The 17,555-nt window shown below is 41.9% G+C and overlaps 1 long non-coding RNA gene across 1 annotated transcript in view; it reads left to right on the top strand.

Annotated features, from left to right (window-relative positions):
• Positions 1–16,178, top strand: part of LOC115085386 — a 99,625-nt gene extending 83,447 nt beyond the window's left edge. The window contains exon 4 of the long non-coding RNA XR_003854819.1: positions 13,399–16,178. This is a non-coding gene — a long non-coding RNA (uncharacterized LOC115085386). The remainder of the gene's footprint in view (positions 1–13,398) is intronic.
• The last annotated feature ends 1,377 nt before the right edge of the window (positions 16,179–17,555 follow it).

Raw genomic sequence — 17,555 nt, 5'->3', positions numbered from 1 at the left:
TGTAAGCTGGTTGTGTACTTTAAAACCTGAGTATATTTCTTCGGCTAACACAACCGCTGAGTTTTTTCTTTTTAGAACCGCCAAACTGCCGACGTTGTCAACATTTCGTAACCTGTATCAGGGCGGGCTCTAGAACATGAAAAAACAAGCGAATAAAATAACACATAACTATTGACAGTCTAATGTTTGATTTTCTTGTAAAGTTTGTTACTCTGAACTGCTGTCGTGAATTTATGCTATTACTCACTTTTTTGCTATGGACTTGCCGTCTCAGTAGTCGTGTTGATGCAAGGCATTTAAACATGGCCGCCTCTATTTAAACAACAAACTTACTTGATAGTGACCAATCATTATACTCGTGCTGACGTCACAACATGATGATGATTCAGGTTTAAATGTCCTGCTACGAATTCTTCTCCTCTCCTGTCAAATTGTGAACATCAGTAAAGAGTTCTAATTTAATTGTAGAAACAATTTCTTTCAATGGTGAATTGAACTCTTCCACTTGATGTTGCAATTTAAATGACATGGTTCTTATGGCGTCAATTTAAAAATTCATCGATGTTCATTTTAAATACAGTAATATCTCATGATTGCGTGGATCAGTGGAACAATTGAAATTGAATGTTCTTAAAGCAATTCTTGTCTTAAAATTGATGCAATGATGTTCATTGATACAGTAAAACTTTTCTTCTCCTATCGAATTATACAAATCAATAGAGAATTAAAGTTGAATATTATTCAAACCTTTCTTGTCTGAATATTATGACAATTGCTTCCAGTGATGAACTAAACTTTTACACTTGACATTACTGTTTAAACAACATGGTTATTATTACATAATTTTAAAAGTCCATTGATGTTTCTTTTAAGTACAGTGATGTCTCACAATTGAACAGGTCAATAGAGCAAATAAAATTGAATGTTCTTGAAGCAATTCTTGTTTTGGTATAGGTACAATAATGTTCAACAATGAATTAAACTATTCCACTCAATATTGCAATTTAAACCATTTGGTTCTTCTGACATCAATTTGATGTTCTTTTTTGTACAGTAATTTTTCACGATTACCACCTCTTACATCCAATCCAACATGATCTATAGCAAACCATCATAAATCTTGTGGTTTATGTTGTTCTGCTGTACAATGTGTCACAATAGGTGCTGATTCTTTTTTGCTTTTCAAACAGCTTTTATGTTCTCCCATACGTAAACGTAATGAATGCATTGGGGTGGATTTTAAAAGCCCTGCGCATGTAAATCCTTCCGGATTTACACACGCAGGGCCCTCGCGTGCCGGCGCGCCTATTTTGCATAGGCCGCCGGCGCGCGCAGAGCCCCGGGATGCGCGTAAGTCCCGGGGCTTTCTAAAAGGGGCGGGGAGGGGGGCGTGTCGGGGGCATGCCGTGGAGTTTTGGGGCGGGCCCTGGGGCGTGGCGCTGGCCCGGGGGTGTGGTCGAGGCCTCCGGACCAGCCCCTGGGTCCGGTGACGGCGTGCCAGCAGCCCGCTGGTGCGCGCAGATTTACAGCTGCTTTTAGCAGGCGTAAATCTGCCAACAAAGGTAAGGGGGGGGGGTTTATATAGGGCCGGGGGGGTGGGTTAGGTAGGGGAAGGGAGGGGAAGGTGGTGGGAGGGCGAAGGAAAGTTCTCTCCGAGGCCGCTCCAAAATCAGAGCGGCCTTGGAGGGAACAGACAGCGCACGCTGGGCTCGGCGCGTGCAGGTTGCATAAATGTGCACCCCCGTTGCGCGCGCCGACCCCGGATTTTATAAAATACGCGTGGCTACGCGCATATCTTATAAAATCCAGCGTACGTTTGTTCGCGCCTGGTGCGCGAACAAAAGTACGTGATCGCACAATTTTTTAAAATCTACCCCTTAGTCTGTCCAACATAAATTTTATTACATGGGCATTTGATAATATATACCACAAAAGTGCTCCGACAGGTTGTGAAATATCTTAATTTGTACGTATAATTTGTGATCTGACAAGCGAATTCTTTGAGTTCTAATGTTTGATCACAAATTTTACAATGTCCACATTTATAATGTCCTATTGGTTTGGATCCATCAATAGTTGATATATATCATTTTTTTCTGGCAAAGTTGACGGACTCAGGATTTCTTTACGGTTTCTGCTCATGGAAAATACCATACGAAAATCAAGATTCTCAAACCCAGGAATCATTTTAACAATATTTATTTATTTATTTATTTAGCATTTTTATATACTGACTTTCCAATAACAGAATTACTGATCAACTCGGTTTACATTATAACAGAACAATCACATTTACAAGTAAATGTCTTACAATGAACAGGTCAATATAACTTGGATAGGTATATGTGGGGTTAACCAGTAAAGATACATTGCCTAATGTAGGTTAAATAAACAGTGCTAATTATAAGACTAGGTTATGATCCTCGACTGCCAAAGTTTACTCATGCTTCTTATTATTTTGCGTGATATGGGTGAATACTTGGTGACACATGTAATTGTCTGAGAACCATCTTGCTTCTCACAAGGAGTCAGCAGTGCACTTCTATTGTAATAAAGTGCCCTTTTGAATGCGTTTTTTATGCATTTCTTGGGGTAACCATGTTGTCTAAAATCTTCAGCCAGTTTCTCTGACTGTAGTTTGAAGATCTGGTTATTCGAACAATTGCGTTTATATTTCAAAAACTGCAAAAATGGTAAGCTGTTTTTTAAAGTGAAAGGATGTGCACTGTTGTAGTGGAGCATTGTTTCGATCTGTTGATTTTTTGAAAACACTAGTTGTCACTTCCCCTGAATCAGCTTTTTGTAATCTGACATTCAAAAAAGAAATTTCTGTAAAGTTATATTGCATGACAAATTGAAGTTTTTCATCACGTGTTGATCCATTTTTCAAAAGATAATAATTTCACTTCATTCCCACACCAAATGATAAAAATGTCATTGATAAATCATTTAAAAAAAAAGATTTTAGATGCAAAAGGAGAATTTTCAACCCATGTTGTCTCGAACTTTGATATTTATAAATTTGCGATGGAGGGGGCCATAGTGGCCTCCATTGCGGTGCCAGAAATTTGCTGAAAAAATTTATTTTGAAAAACAACATTTTTTTTCTTCAACGCAATAGTCACCAACTTTAATTTAAATTCAGTTGGTATACAATGTGGGTGCATTCTCTTGTTCAAAAACAACTCAATGATCTCTAGAGCTTCATTTTGTGGAACTGAAGTATAAACAGATTTGATATCTAAAGTGACCAACCATTTATCTTGCATATCATTTAACAAAGGTTCTATCATTTGTAAAAAATGTGTGGTATCTCGTATAAATGTTGGACACTGTGATACAAATTATCTCAGAAAACAATCTGTAAATTTGGATAATGGTTCAAGCAGCGATTCATTGGAGGAAATGATAGGTCTGCCAGGTGGATTTTGTAGTGTTTTATGAACTTTGGACAAAATGTATATCGTGGGTACTCTTGGATGTTTAGGATTCAAACAATTATTCGATGGGGGGGGAAAGGCTGATGTGCACGGAGCAGGAGAGAGACCTTGGGGTGATAGTGTCTAATGATATGAAGTCGGCGAAACAATGCGACAAGGCGATTGCAAAAGCCAGAAGAATGCTGGGATGCATAGAGAGAGGAATATCGAGTAAGAAAAGGGAAGTGATAATCCCCTTGTACAGGTCCTTGGTGAGGCCTCACCTGGAGTACTGTGTTCAGTTCTGGAGACCGTATCTACAAAGAGACAAGGACAAGTTGGAGGCGGTACAGAGAAGGGCGACCAGGAAGGTGGAGGGTCTTCATCGGTTGACATACGAGGAGAGATTGAAGAATCTAAATATGTACACCCTGGAGGAAAGGAGGAGCAGGGTGATATGATTCAAACTTTCAGATACTTGAAAAACTTTAACGATCCAAAGACAATGACAAACCTTTTCCAACAGAAAAAAATCAGCAGAACCAGAGGTCACGAGCTGAGGCTCCAAGGAGGAAGACTAAGAACCAATGTCAGGAAAAATTTCTTCACGGAGAGAGTGGTGGATGCCTGGAATGCCCTTCCGGAGGAAGTGGTGAAGTCCAAAACTGTGAAGCACTTCAAAGGGGCATGGGATAAATATTGTGGATCCATCAGGTCCAGAGGACGCATATAAAGAGCAGGTAGTAAAATACTGCACGGAGCGGCAGTAGCCACAGAGGCATTCACGGAGCGGGATGCCAGTGGCCAGTGGTAGGTGTCCACCTTCATGGAGCGGAAGGATGTAGGGCTGTCATCTCCCAATTAAATAAAAAACAAAAACAAAAAACAAAACAGGGATGGGATCCATCAGGTCTAGAGGACACATATAAAGAGCAGGTAGTAAAATACTGCACGGAGCGGCAGTAGCCACAGAGGCATTCACGGAGCGGGATGCCAGTGGCCAGTGGTAGGTGTCCATATAAAGAGCAGGTAGTAAAATACTGCACAGAGCGGCAGTAGCCACAGAGGCATTCACGGAGCGGGATGCCAGTGGCCAGTGGTAGGTGTCCACCTTCACGGAGCGGAAGGATGGAGGGCTGTCATCTCCCAATTAAATAAATAATAAAAAAACCCAGGGATGGGATCCATCAGTTCTAGAGGACGCATATAAAGAGCAGGTAGTAAAACACTGCATGGAGCGGCAGTAGCCACAGAGGCATTAACGGAGCGGGATGCCAGTGGCCGGTGGTAGGTGTCCACCTTCACAGAGTAGAAGGATGAAGGGCATCCATCTCCCAATTAAAAAAAGAAAAGAAAAAAAGAAAAAAAACAGGGATGGGTTCATGGGCTTATAGGTATTACCAATTATTAGGCTTTTCAATATTTGATGATAGTTAATGTGACTTTCAAGGCATTCTTCACTTTCGGTGCATGTCCGGCATGACTCCTTGCTTCAATGACAGGGGAAAAGAAAAACTGATACTTCACACATTTCCAGCATTGCCCTCTGCTTCATGGCAGAGAGCTATGCTGCCGCTTACCCAACTAATCAAACTTAATATTTCACTTGGAAGCAGCTCCAGCACTGCTCTCTACATTAATGGTGGGGGTGAAAAGGGAATTAGAACATAAGGTTACTAAGAGCCAAGAGAAACAGTTAAGTATGAGAACAAATGTGTGAAGCTTGCTGGGCAGACTGGATGGACCGGTTGGTCTTCTTCTGCCGTCATTTCTATGTTTCTATATTCTTTATTGGTCAAGTAACGTGATTCTTTTGCAACATCGGTGATTTCTTGGATCTTCTTATGTAATTCACTGGTTGGATTACCTTGCAATTTGATGTATGTAGTCCCATCTTCAATTTGTCTTTTGATTTCTAAGATGTAATATTTTCTATTCATTAAGACAATGGAGCCACCTTTGTCCGCTTCCTTTATAATGATTTCTTGTTCTTGGATAGAGAAAACAATGTGTGACAATCTTCCTTGCTCAAATTCTTACAGACTTTTTCATTCTTATCTTCCAAAGTTTTGACATCCTTCAAAACCAATAGTCGAAATGTATCTTTAAGAGGCTGAACTGATCCCGGCGGTAACCAGGAAGATGGATTTTGCACCACACTAGCATCATTACTAAATTCTGAAGTTTGAAAAACAATTTTTAATGTTAATTTTCGAACGAATTTCTGGAGATCTACATGAAATTGAAATGAATCGTGCTTTTCTGTCGGTACATAGGACAGACCCAAATTCAAAATTTTTTCTTCTTCTGAATTTAGTGATATATCTGATAAATTAATTATGACTTTTTCATGCCTCTTGCTGATCCTCGAGACCATGTGACTATGTTGTTCGTTGATGCATTCTTGTGATCTTTCCATCTGATTCTTCCTTTTCTTATTGAGAAATTTGCTTTGTCTAAAAAATCATTTTCAATATTCGTACCTTCTAACTCTTCCAATGAGCCTTCTGATGAATTATTAAAAGCTACTTGTCTTTTTTTATTTTTTGGTTGCATCCATATATAGATACTTCCACGTTTGTAATCTTGTTCATCTCTGGAAAATTTTGAGATTTTATATTCTCTTAATTCTTTCTTAAAATTTTCCACATATTTCTGTAAATCAGTAAAATTATGTTCGAAGGTGTCATGATCTATTTCTGTTTTTATAGAGACCAATTTTTCATACAATTCTTTGCGTAATTGGTTATATAAATTCTGAGTAGACTCAATGATCAAGACCATCAAGTCTAATGAGCACTTATTGAGTATGGAGTTCCATCGTTCCAAAAAAACAGTGTCTTCAGTGAACAATTTTGGCTCTTTTTCAATACGTAAACCTCTTGGTATTCTTTCTTGTTTACAATATTCTACCAGGGTCACCCTGTGTAATTCACTCCTTCTTATTCTTTTGGATAAGGCTAATAGTTCTGTCCATGAACTGGAAGTGGCTTGCAGTGTTGTATTAGAGAATAGTGATGAGGTACTTAACAGATTGGTCACATATTCGTGTGAATAGCTAAAGGCACTCTGCCATGTATGAGCCATCCCTATCACTTTGAAATAGCAATGCAAAAATATCATATTTAATATAATTTGTGTCATAGTTATCACCACAAATTATATTAAATATGATAGTAATTTTAATCATATGATAATAAAAATAATATTTTAATCTCATTATACAACTTCAAATTCTGGGATTTAATTAAGTGCCAACACAAGTTATATTAACTAGTGATTTTTCTGGTTTAATTATTAACTAGTTAATCCCTTATTTTTGCATTGCTATTCTAAGAGATTACAGTGTGAGTGTTACCATCAAGGTTCTGTTCCTGAACTCTGCCTACTCACTATTTTAGTTTCTCTACAGCTCAGCCTTCCTGGGATCGCTGTTCCAGATCCTGAGGGACTACAGCCCAACCAGGCTATTCCAGATCACTACTGCTACCTCTGGTGGTTCTCAAAACTGTTTAATAAAAGAACTTGTGTGTGTGTCTCCCAGCTCTGAGCCTGACCGGTGGTCCCTCTCGGGATCTTCCCCCAAGGGCATGGTCAGCTGCCACCGGCCCAAGGATCCACCCACAACTATCACAAATAAGAACAGATTGCTAACTCCATGGATCCGGCACAGCTCAATGCCTTGCAGGCCATACCTGGCCTGGCCCTGCGCATTTCGGAGCAGCAAGACGCCTTGGAGAAACTTGATTCAGTTTCTCCATCAGCTACACACACAGAAGATTCGAGGCACAGCTTCCCACCATGAAGGTCAGTTACAGGAGGTAACTTTAAAGACTGCTGTACCACTGGCGGCTCCAATCCGCTTTTCCGGAGAAATCCAGAAGACCCGGGGCTTTTTAAACCAGTGCTGCATGCATTTTACCTTACATCCATCTTTATTTCCTACGGCTCTCTCCAAGACTACCTACATCCTTTCCTACTTGGATGGTAGGGGCTTGTCTTGGGCATCTACCTTGTGGGAACGCAAATACCCCATTTTGCAGGACATAGAAGGATTTATGGACATATTTAAATCCATTTTCGATGACCCTGCCCGAACTGCTGTCGCCGGTTCTGCTTTGGTTGAATTGAAGCAAGGCAACAGATCATTGGCTGAATTTGCCTTAGAGTTCAAAACTCTTGCGGCAGAACTCTGCTGGGACCCCAAATGTCTCAAGACTCTCTTCTTCAGAGGCCTGGATAACTGTTTAAAGGATGAGTTAGCTGCTCGTGAAACACCTGACTCGCTGGATGAACTAGTAGTCTTGGCCACTCGGATTGATCACCAGCTCCGGGACAGGTGAAGGAACTCCGGCCTAAGGTGTTACCTAGGTTGAAACAGGCTAGTGCTATACCTGCACCTCGGATGGTTCCAGTAATCCCTGCTGCTGATATTGATGGACCGATGCAACTTGGTCATGGACTTTTGACTTTAAAAGAGAGAAGACTCCGGAAGAGGCGTGGCCTATGCATGTACTGTGGTCAGCCCGGCCACGACGTCTCTGCATGCTTCATTCATCCAGAAAACGGACGGGCCTAAGTTCTGCAGGAGGACTGTTCTTAGGCCTCACTAGGCCCTCTCCTCTACTCTCTCTCCCAGTCTCCTTGACCTACGGACCAGTCACGGCTCAGACTCCTGCCCTGGTGGATTCAGGGGCAGGAGGCAACTTCATTCTCAGACGTCTAGTGAAATACCTGAGGATTCCCCTCACCAAGTTGAAAGACCCACTACTATTATCTTCCATTCATGGAGAACCCTTACCGGGTGACGTGACTTGCCAAACCGTACCAGTTACTCTCCGCACTGGAGCTCTCCACACTAAATCGCTCTCCTTCTTGGTATTAGAAAGGGTCATGTACCCTATCGTCCTGGGGTACCCTGGTTGCAAGTGCACCAACCCCAATTCGACTGGGCATCCTTGGATCTCTCCCGTTGGGGCCCAGAATGTCACGGGAGGTGCCTTAAGGAAATCTTGCCTATCATTTGCATGTCTATGACTCCAGTGATGCCAGGACTTCTGCCCCAATATGCTTCCTTCGCGGACGTATTTTCCAAAGAAGAAGCTGATATTCTTCCTCCACATAAGCCCTATGACTGTGCAAATAGACTGAAGCCCAATGCTGAGCCACCGAAAGGACGGGTGTACCCTCTCTCAGCCATTGAGAATAAAGCAATGTCAGAAAACATTGAGGAAAATCTCCAGAAGGGCTTTATCCGACCATCAAAGTCGCCAGCCGGTGCAGGCTTTTTCTTTGTGGGGAAGAAGGATGGTACCCTACGTCAATGTATCGATTACCGAGGTCTTAATGATATCACGATCAAAGACTGTTAACCCTTGCTGTTAATCTCAGAGCTGTTTGACTGACTGCAAGGGGCCAAGATATTTTCAAAGCTTGACCTGAAGGGGGCCTATAACCTCAATCGCATTCGGAGTGGCGATGAATGGAAAACAGCCTTCAATACGCGAGACAGCCACTTCGAGTATCTTGTAATGCCGTTCGGGTTGTGCAATGCGCCCGCCATTTTCCAAAATATGATAAACGACATCTTGCAGGACCTGCTGTACAAGAATGTTGTGGTCTACCTGGACAACATACTAATCTTCTCCCAGGATTTGGACACCACATTGCAGATGTCAAGCAAGCAGATGTCAAGCACCGTCTTTACGAACATCGGCTGTACGTCAAACTCTCTAAGTGTGAATTTCACAAAGACTCAGTGCCTTTCTTAGGCTACTTCGTGTCAAAAGAAGGCTTCCAAATGGACCCTCACAAACTTGAAAGTATCAAGAATTGGCCCCAATCTATCAGCCTAAAGGCTTTAAGGAGATTCCTGGGGTTCACCAACTATTACTGAAGCTCTATAAAGACCTATTCTTCTTTAACTGTACCCTTGACTGCGATTACCCGCAAGGGTGCCAACACTTCAAAATGGTCAGCAGAGGCCATTTTTGCATTCGAAAATTTGAAGACTGCCTTCTCCACAGAACCGTGCTTGTGGCATCCAGACCCAAACAAGCCCTTTATCGTTGAAGTTGATGCTTCAGATGTGGGTGTAGGGGCTGTGTTGAGCCAAACAGGAGACTCAAAAGCCTTACGTCCCTGTTCATTCTTCTCACAAAGATTTTCTCCAGCCGAGAAAAACTTTGGGATCGGCAATAAAGAGCTCTTGGCAATAAAGCTCGCATTCGAGGAATGGTGGCCTTGGCTCGAAGGCACTCAACATCAAATAATCGTATTCTTGGATCAGAAAAATCTAGAGTATCTCTGCCACGCACAACATCTGAATTACAGATAGGCCAGATGGTCCTTATTTTTTAATTGTTTCGATATTGTGTTGAAGTTCCGCCCTGGAGATAAAAACACCAGAGCAGATGCTCTGTCACGCTCCTTTCATTCAAAGGATGTGCCTGATGAGCCACAGCACATAATTTACCCGAAGAAGATCCTCTTGGCATCCACTCAGTCTGTACCCGCTGGTAAAACTATTGTTCCAAAAAGACTCAGGAAGAAAGTGCTCTTCTGGGCGCATGATTCCAAGCTGTCTGGCCATCCTGGCCAACGCCATACCCTGCTCAAGATACAGAAGCTGTATTGGTGGCCTACCATCAAAAAGGATATCTATTCCTATGTGGCATCCTGCACCAATTGTGCTAAGAACAAAATCGCTTCTGGACAACCATGGGGTCAGATGCAACCACTGCCAGTTCCGGAACGGCCCTGGTCGCACATCACTACTGACTTTGTAGTCGATTTACCTACTTCCGGAGGAATGAATACCATCTGGGTGACAGTGGATCAATTTAGCAAGATGGCACACTTCATGGTGCTCCCTGGCATATCTTCAGCCTTGGAGCTTGCAAAGCTCTTCATAAAGCACATTCATGAAGGCCGGTATAGAAATGTTTTAAATAAATAAATAAATATACCGCCTCCACGGACTACCTTCTCACATTGTATCCGACCGTGGGTTCCAATTCACGGCACAATTCTGGAGGGCCTTGAGCAAATTGTTTGACATCTCTCTAGACTACACCTCAGCTTATCATCCGCAGTCGAATGGCCAGAAGGAACGGATGAATCATACAATGAAGCAGTTTATTCGAGCTTATGTCACGTGCCGACAGAATAACTGGGCCGAATTGCTTCCATGGGCTGAATTCGCCATCAACTCTCATCCAGCAAATTCTACTGGATTGTCACCTTTTGAAGAGGTATATGGATGTTCCCCAACACCGCCACTTCCACTGAAGCTCTCAGTGATGTCCCCAGCAGCTCAATCCACTGCTGATGATATCCATAATTTGTGGGTTCAGACAAAGCGAGTGACCGTGCTAAGAAGTACTACGATGCGCACCATTCACAAGCTCCAGTCTTCAAGCCAGGAGACAAGGTCTGGTTGTCAATCAAGCACCTCAGACTTAAACTACCCCCTCTCGGTTTGCTCCTCACTACGTGGGACCATTCTCAGTCCTTCAACGTATTGGCAAAGTCACCTACCGTCTGAAGCTACCACCTGTTCTCAACATCCATTATGCTTTCCACGTTTCACTTCTGAAACCGCTCATACTCAGCAAATTTACTTCCAAATCTCACGAGCCACCTGTCATCAATGCAGAAGACGACAGAGTACAAAGTTGAAGAGATTCTGGAAGTTCAGAAAAGAGGAAATACTTATGAATACCTCCTATCTTGGGAAGGTTTCTGTCTCGAAGAAAACTCTTGGGAGCCTCAGATCAATATCTTGGATAAAGAGATGCTTTGTCAGTTCCACGTCGCGCATCCTTCAAAACCCAAACCTGGTACCCGAAGAGGAGATCGCCCTTTGAAGGGGGGTACTGTTGCAACCGTCGCTGCCCGACATTTCTACCCCTGTCACATGGTAGGAGCAATGGATGGCCTGCACCATTTTTTAAGATGGCGCTGGCAGTCCATTGCTCCTCCCATGTGACAGAGGCTGGCCAATGGCACCTATAGCCCCTGTCACATGGTAAGGCCAAAGGGCCACCGGCACCAATTTGATTACTGGCAGCCGATGGCCCGAAAGCGAGAGATCGCTTCCGGGACTTTTGTCAAGTCTTGGGGGGAGGGGTCAGGAGGGTGGGCGGTTGTAGTTAATTAAACTTGAAGGGTTGGAGTGGGTTTGGGGTTTGTTTTTTTTTATAAATGTGCCCTTTCTCCCTCCTAAAAAAGCAATAGGAAAACCACATGAAATTTTGTGGGTTATCCTATCGTTTTGTTCACTTCCCAAAATGCAACAAAATAGGAAATATTGTCTTTATTTCCTATTTCGTTGTAAATGAATGCACACCACTAGTAATTATACTTCTTGAACTGCTAATAGGTCCACTTGCTAACTCAGTGATGTGGTTGTGAATATCACAAGAATTCTTATATTTTGGCTTCTTGCTTAAAAGATGAATTTCTGTGGTGCCATTACCACCTTTCTCTTGCCACAGATATCTATATTACTTCATTATGGTAATGAAATCATACATTGTAAGCCTACTGTAAGTACATTTTCAAAGGCATGTAGCTGTCTAAGAACAGAGTTAGACTGCTAAATGGGCTTCTTTGAAAATCTACAGGCTCTGAGCAGATACATTTAGCCTGCTAGCTTCACTAGTGGGCTAAATTTAGTTTTTCAAAAAATGTATTGCCTCAATGATAGGATTAGGTTGAGGAAAGAAAGTTAAATGGCTAATACTGATTTTCTATGCCAAGCTAACTTGCCAAACCTAGGCACAGGGATTGCTAGCTTAAATCTAGCCAGCTAACCCTTCTCCTGGAGCCAGCATTTCTCCCCCTGCCTTCCATTCAATTTTATAAAGAAAATGAACTCCCATCAAGGTCCCAGCAACCTCTCCCAGCCCTCAGGAACCCCGACAAAAGCTTTCAATGCCAAGCCAGCAGGAGGACACAGTTTTACTTCAAATGATCTGCATCCATTCTGGAACTAGGTACTGACAAAGTAATGATGTACATTAAGTAGATAGGGGGGTAAGCCTGTGTCCTCCTGCTGGTTCAATATTAGAAGCTTTGGTGGTGGTGGTAGTGGAGGCTTCTAAAGAGAAAGGGTCACAGGCCTGTCAGGTGGTGTCTTTTTTTTTATTAGAGAGAGGACGGGATCAGTGTTTGAGGAGGGGGATCAGACTGGGGTGAGGGAGCATAAGATCAATGTCTGGGGGAGGGGCTTTTGCTCATAAGGTGGATGGGAGTAGGGGTCAAGCAGATGTAGGGTGGCAAATCACTGACTTGAAGGGAGAGGGCCTATCCAGATAGTGTTGATTTTCAGCTCTAATTGGCTATGTTTAGGTGACCAAGTTATATTTTAGACATGTAGATTTAATTTCAGTCAAAAACCTAGGGGCTTATATATAAAAATGAAAGTCATTTAGCCAGTCAAAATGTGGCCAGTTAATTTGGATGTTCAACACTTTTTGGAAAATTTGAATCCACATAAAATTGCATGCTGCTATTGCGCACTTGTCACTGATGCAAATGTGAGCAGTGAAAAATCTGTTCTTGAATTGGCAGTGAATATATATGGAAGTAGAGAGACACTAAAAATATAATGGGGAGGGCTTACTACATATTTCTATAAATGTTTTTGAAGACTCCAATATTTGTATGAATTACAGTAGCAGACAACAGCATACCAACCTTTTCAATGCATGTACAACAACTTTCACATTAACAAACATTACTGTGCTAGTTCTGCTTTCATTAGGTTGTGAAGGGAAAAAAAAAAAAAAAAAGGCAATCCACGGTGATACTCATTTCAATAAAGGACACATTCTGAAAGGGGAGAAACTCCCACTCCTGCTGTCATGAAACGTCTGCTTTTATTTTTTGCTGTTTTCCTGGTTGGACATTAAATAGACTTTCAAAGCCATAGCAGAGGAATTTCAGTAACATAATTGTTCCATTCTCCTTTCAGAGAGGGTGAAGACAATGGTCCCACAGTGTCCTTGGATGAGAAATGGAAACTTTTGAGGCCACTGCTTTAGCTGAAGCACAAAGCCTACATTGTCTGCCTTCATCTAATTCAGCCTTGACAGACAGCTGTGACAGTTGGCCTATCCATGCAATCCAGTGAAGTTCTGGGAAGAGTTTTCTCATAAAAAAAAAAGAAAGAAAAGGAACTATGTAGAAAGTACTTAGTCAATCCTATTAAAATTGTTTGGTCCATGATTATGCTTTTTCTGTACCACTGTGTTTCATAGTTTGTATTGTAAATGTTTGATGTGTAAGAGAAAGTGCATAGATGTATATAATCACACTGTGTCTAAATAGTATTGAGCAACAAACCAAATCTAGGTATGGAAGGGAGATTGTTGAAGGCAGGGAGAATCACTGTTCCCTAGCAGAAAACACAATTCAGTTTTAGAGGCCTTGGCAGTGAATAGAAGAATTGTCTGAATGCACTCACAGAGACTGTGTATATAAGCATTGCAACAGATCTTAAAAGTAGCTTGATGGTCATTTTGTTTTGTTTCAGTTTGTAGAATAAGAAGGCAGTGTGTGTGTGTGTGTAGCAAAACCTACATGCACATTTTTAACCTTTCATTTCTACTCAACATTTGGGCAGGTTGTATCCAAGATATATCTAGAGAAAAGAAGAAAAATCTTTCTCCCCTTAAACAACTGTTTGACATGCTAAAAGAATGAGGGGCAATAATCCAAACTGGACAGCTAGGTGCAAACTTGGAGAGTGGTTTTGACCTATAAGATTTGCATCATCATTAAAGCAGAAAGGATAAACATACTTTTTGCTTTGATTATTGTTCAATGAAAAATTACCCTCTGAGATTTGCAACTACTTTCTCTGCAGATGATTTTTTTTCCCCATGCAAAACAACATGTAGGTTTGAAATAATTAAACATGTGCACATTTGGGTAGAGTTTCAAAAACCTACACGTGCCAAGGCTGGGAGATATGTGTGTGTCTCCGGCCAGCAGTGCCACGTGGATTTTAAACAGCAGCCAGGTATGTGCACAAATGCAAAAGACAAAAAATTGGTGGGGCATGGGTGGAATCTGGGCTGGGCATGGGTAGTTCGGATCTGTAAGTAAAAATGTGCACATATGTACTTACATGCAGAAGTACACTCCAGGGTCCCCTATCACATAACTTTACTTCTGCTTTGGAGGAGGTGTAAGCAGAAAAACAAAAAAACCTAGGCTACTCAGCAGGGTTTCAAGGGTCAGGGCAGATAGGATAAAATAAAGGCTAGTTAGCTGGCAGAGTAAGGAAGTCTTATTTAACTGGGCGGACTGGGATTGGACTGGGGAAATGGGTATTTCCGTCAGTGTGTGTATCTTACAAAATTTTCCCACTAGAGCAGTAGATGCGGCATATGTGCGCACCAATACAAAATTGTGCCCTCATGTACGCACATCCTGCCGATTTTCAAACATGCACGCATATACGTGTGCATGTTATAAAATGGATGTGTCCATATGCGCACATGTGCGCCCGCCCACCAGAATGAAAGTTACTGTCATTGTTCTTCTCTCCTTACTTTTTCTGCTTCTGGGAACTCCTCCAGAGTCCAGGGCTATTAGTGTACACTTGACAGGTTGGGCAGTATTCAAAACCTCCATTTCTGCAAGTAAAATGCTTTTTACCTGTGGGAAATGGCTTTGAACACTGCTCTCAAAATGTTTGCCGTCTGTGGCGAGAGAAGTAGCCTTTTTATTTTCTTGGTATAGATCCAACCAAGTACCAAGTACCAGGGAGGGTCATTTTCAATTTTCAAAAAGCGGGTAATGTAGGATGTTAACCTGCATAAATGACCCTTTCAAAAACTGCACAACTGAATGTACACGAAAAAATTACGCTTGTACTCTCGGTATGCAAATACTTTTATACACATAGAAGGGATGGATTCCAGAGGGTAGAGTCCGGGGTGGGGTTGGGATCTGGGTGCAGCAAACAGCAGGCGTGATTTTGTGTGCATAGCTTTCCTGGGATAATTTTCCAAGCATGTGAGTACTTTCACTTTGAAAATATGAGTGCAAAGTCCGTGAGTAAAAAGTACCTGCAGACTTTCCATAGACTGAAAATTCCTCTCTTGTTATCAACTGTTACAATTAGACATGCTGAGAGGGAACGTTCTACACGGTGACATTTTCAGTACCTCAACTATTTAGGAGGTATTGAGCCAAGATCCATATCCAGGCCAAAAGCAAAAGAAACTGCTTTTCATCTGTTTTTCCTGATTCTGATGGGCATTGTAGCTAACGTAGCCAATGTCTGAACTTCAAAGGCAGTGCCCATTTCCTAACTTCCTTTGAATGCTTGCACTAAAAGACTCCGGTTGCTCAATTATACCAGGTAGGGATCCTGCTTGCATCACAAATTTTTCTGTTTCACATCATTGTTCATGTTCGGAATGACTTCTGTTTGAAACTGAGTATAAAATTATTTATTCTTAGCTCAAAAGGATTCTTTTAAATGAATATCTAGTATCTACATGAATTCAAGTCTTATTGGTGTAGAAAAATCTAGTAGATTATAGATGGCTGCCAGTGCACACACTGAATGACATTCTTGTGTACATAACTTCTGTCTCACTGCTTGTTAAAGCAGAAAGCATATACAGTGTACATAACTCTGTAAACATTTTTTATTTTTGTTTCATTGTTATATTGCAAATGTAAACAAGTTAATATTCTCATATACACTCAAAAAATTGATTTTTGGAAATAAAAAAAACTGTGTTCAAAGGTGCTTTTCACTGGCTTTTTGTCTGTATTTACTTGGAAATTCCTATTATACAGGCTATTTGGGCAATGTTCAAACTGCTTATTTATTCCTGCATTGAAAGCTGGGAGAAGGTGGTCTGAACCTACTTGTTCCTAGAGGATTCTGTATATTTATTTTTACTGCTTGCCCTTCCTATCACAACCTTTTCTTGTTTTTCATAGATAGATACTGTTCTATAAAGAAGGGGGTAGCATCTTTCTGTAACCTTGCTCATTAGGAGAAACAGTCAGTGCTCTCAGATCTTGTATCTGTGGAACATTATTTCCTGTCAATTGAATGGGCAGTGAGAAAAGTTTGAAAAGAACTGGAATCTGTTTCATAGACAAAGAAAAACAGTAGTGAAAATGATGGGCATTGGCACCTGACAAAATGGTAGAAATGATTGTTAAACAATGTGACAAGGCGATAGCTAACATCAGATGAATGGTGGGCTGTATAGAGAGAGGAATAACCTGTAAGAAAAAAGAGGTGATAATGCCCTTGTACAGGTCCTTGGTGAGGCCTCACCTGGAGTACTGTGTTTAGTACTGGTGCCTGTATTTCAAAAAAAGATAAAAACAGGATAGAGATGCTCCAAAGAAGAGCAACCAAAATGGTGAGAGATCAGCATTGGAAGATTTATGAGTAGAGGCTGAAGGATCTAAATATGTATATCCTGGAAAAGAGGAGGTGCAGGGGAGATATGATACAGACCTTCAGATAACTGACAGGTTTTAATGATGCACAATCATCAAACCTTTTCCTCTGGAAAGAAATCAATAGAACTAGGAATTCATGAAATGAATCTCCAAGGAGGACGAGTCAGAACCAATGTCAGGAAATATTTCTTCCCAGAGATCATGGTGAATGCCTGGAATGTCCTTCCAGAGGAGGTGGTAAAGACAAAAACAGTGAAGGAATTCAAAGGGGGCATGGGATAAACATTGTGGATTCCTAAAGGCTAGAGGATGGAAATAAAGAAGAGTGCATTTTGCGCAAAATGGTGCCGTACGGCAACACGATTCGACTGCAGGAGGTCGTTCCGGACCCCCACTGGACTTTTGACAAGTCTTGTGTGGGTCAGGTGGCCCCCCCAAGCTGGCCAAAAGTCCCTGGGGGTCCAGCGGGGGTCCGGAACGACCTCCTGCAGTCGAATCGTTTTTCCGTACGGAAAATGGTGCCGGCCATACGGCGTATGGTCGGCGCCATTTTCCGTACGGAAAAACGATTCGCGGTAGGAGATCGTTCTGGACCCCCGCTGGACTTTTGGCAAGTCTTGTGAGGGTCAGGAGGCCCTCCCAAGCTGGCCAAAAGTCCCTGGGGGTCCAGCGGAGGTCCGGGAGCGA

The sequence above is a fragment of the Rhinatrema bivittatum genome, chromosome 2 (genome assembly GCF_901001135.1).
Source record: "Rhinatrema bivittatum chromosome 2, aRhiBiv1.1, whole genome shotgun sequence".
NCBI classification, from domain to species: Eukaryota; Metazoa; Chordata; class Amphibia; order Gymnophiona; family Rhinatrematidae; genus Rhinatrema; species Rhinatrema bivittatum.
Note: the sequence above shows the minus strand (reverse complement) of the source record. Positions and strands in the feature narration are given on the sequence as shown.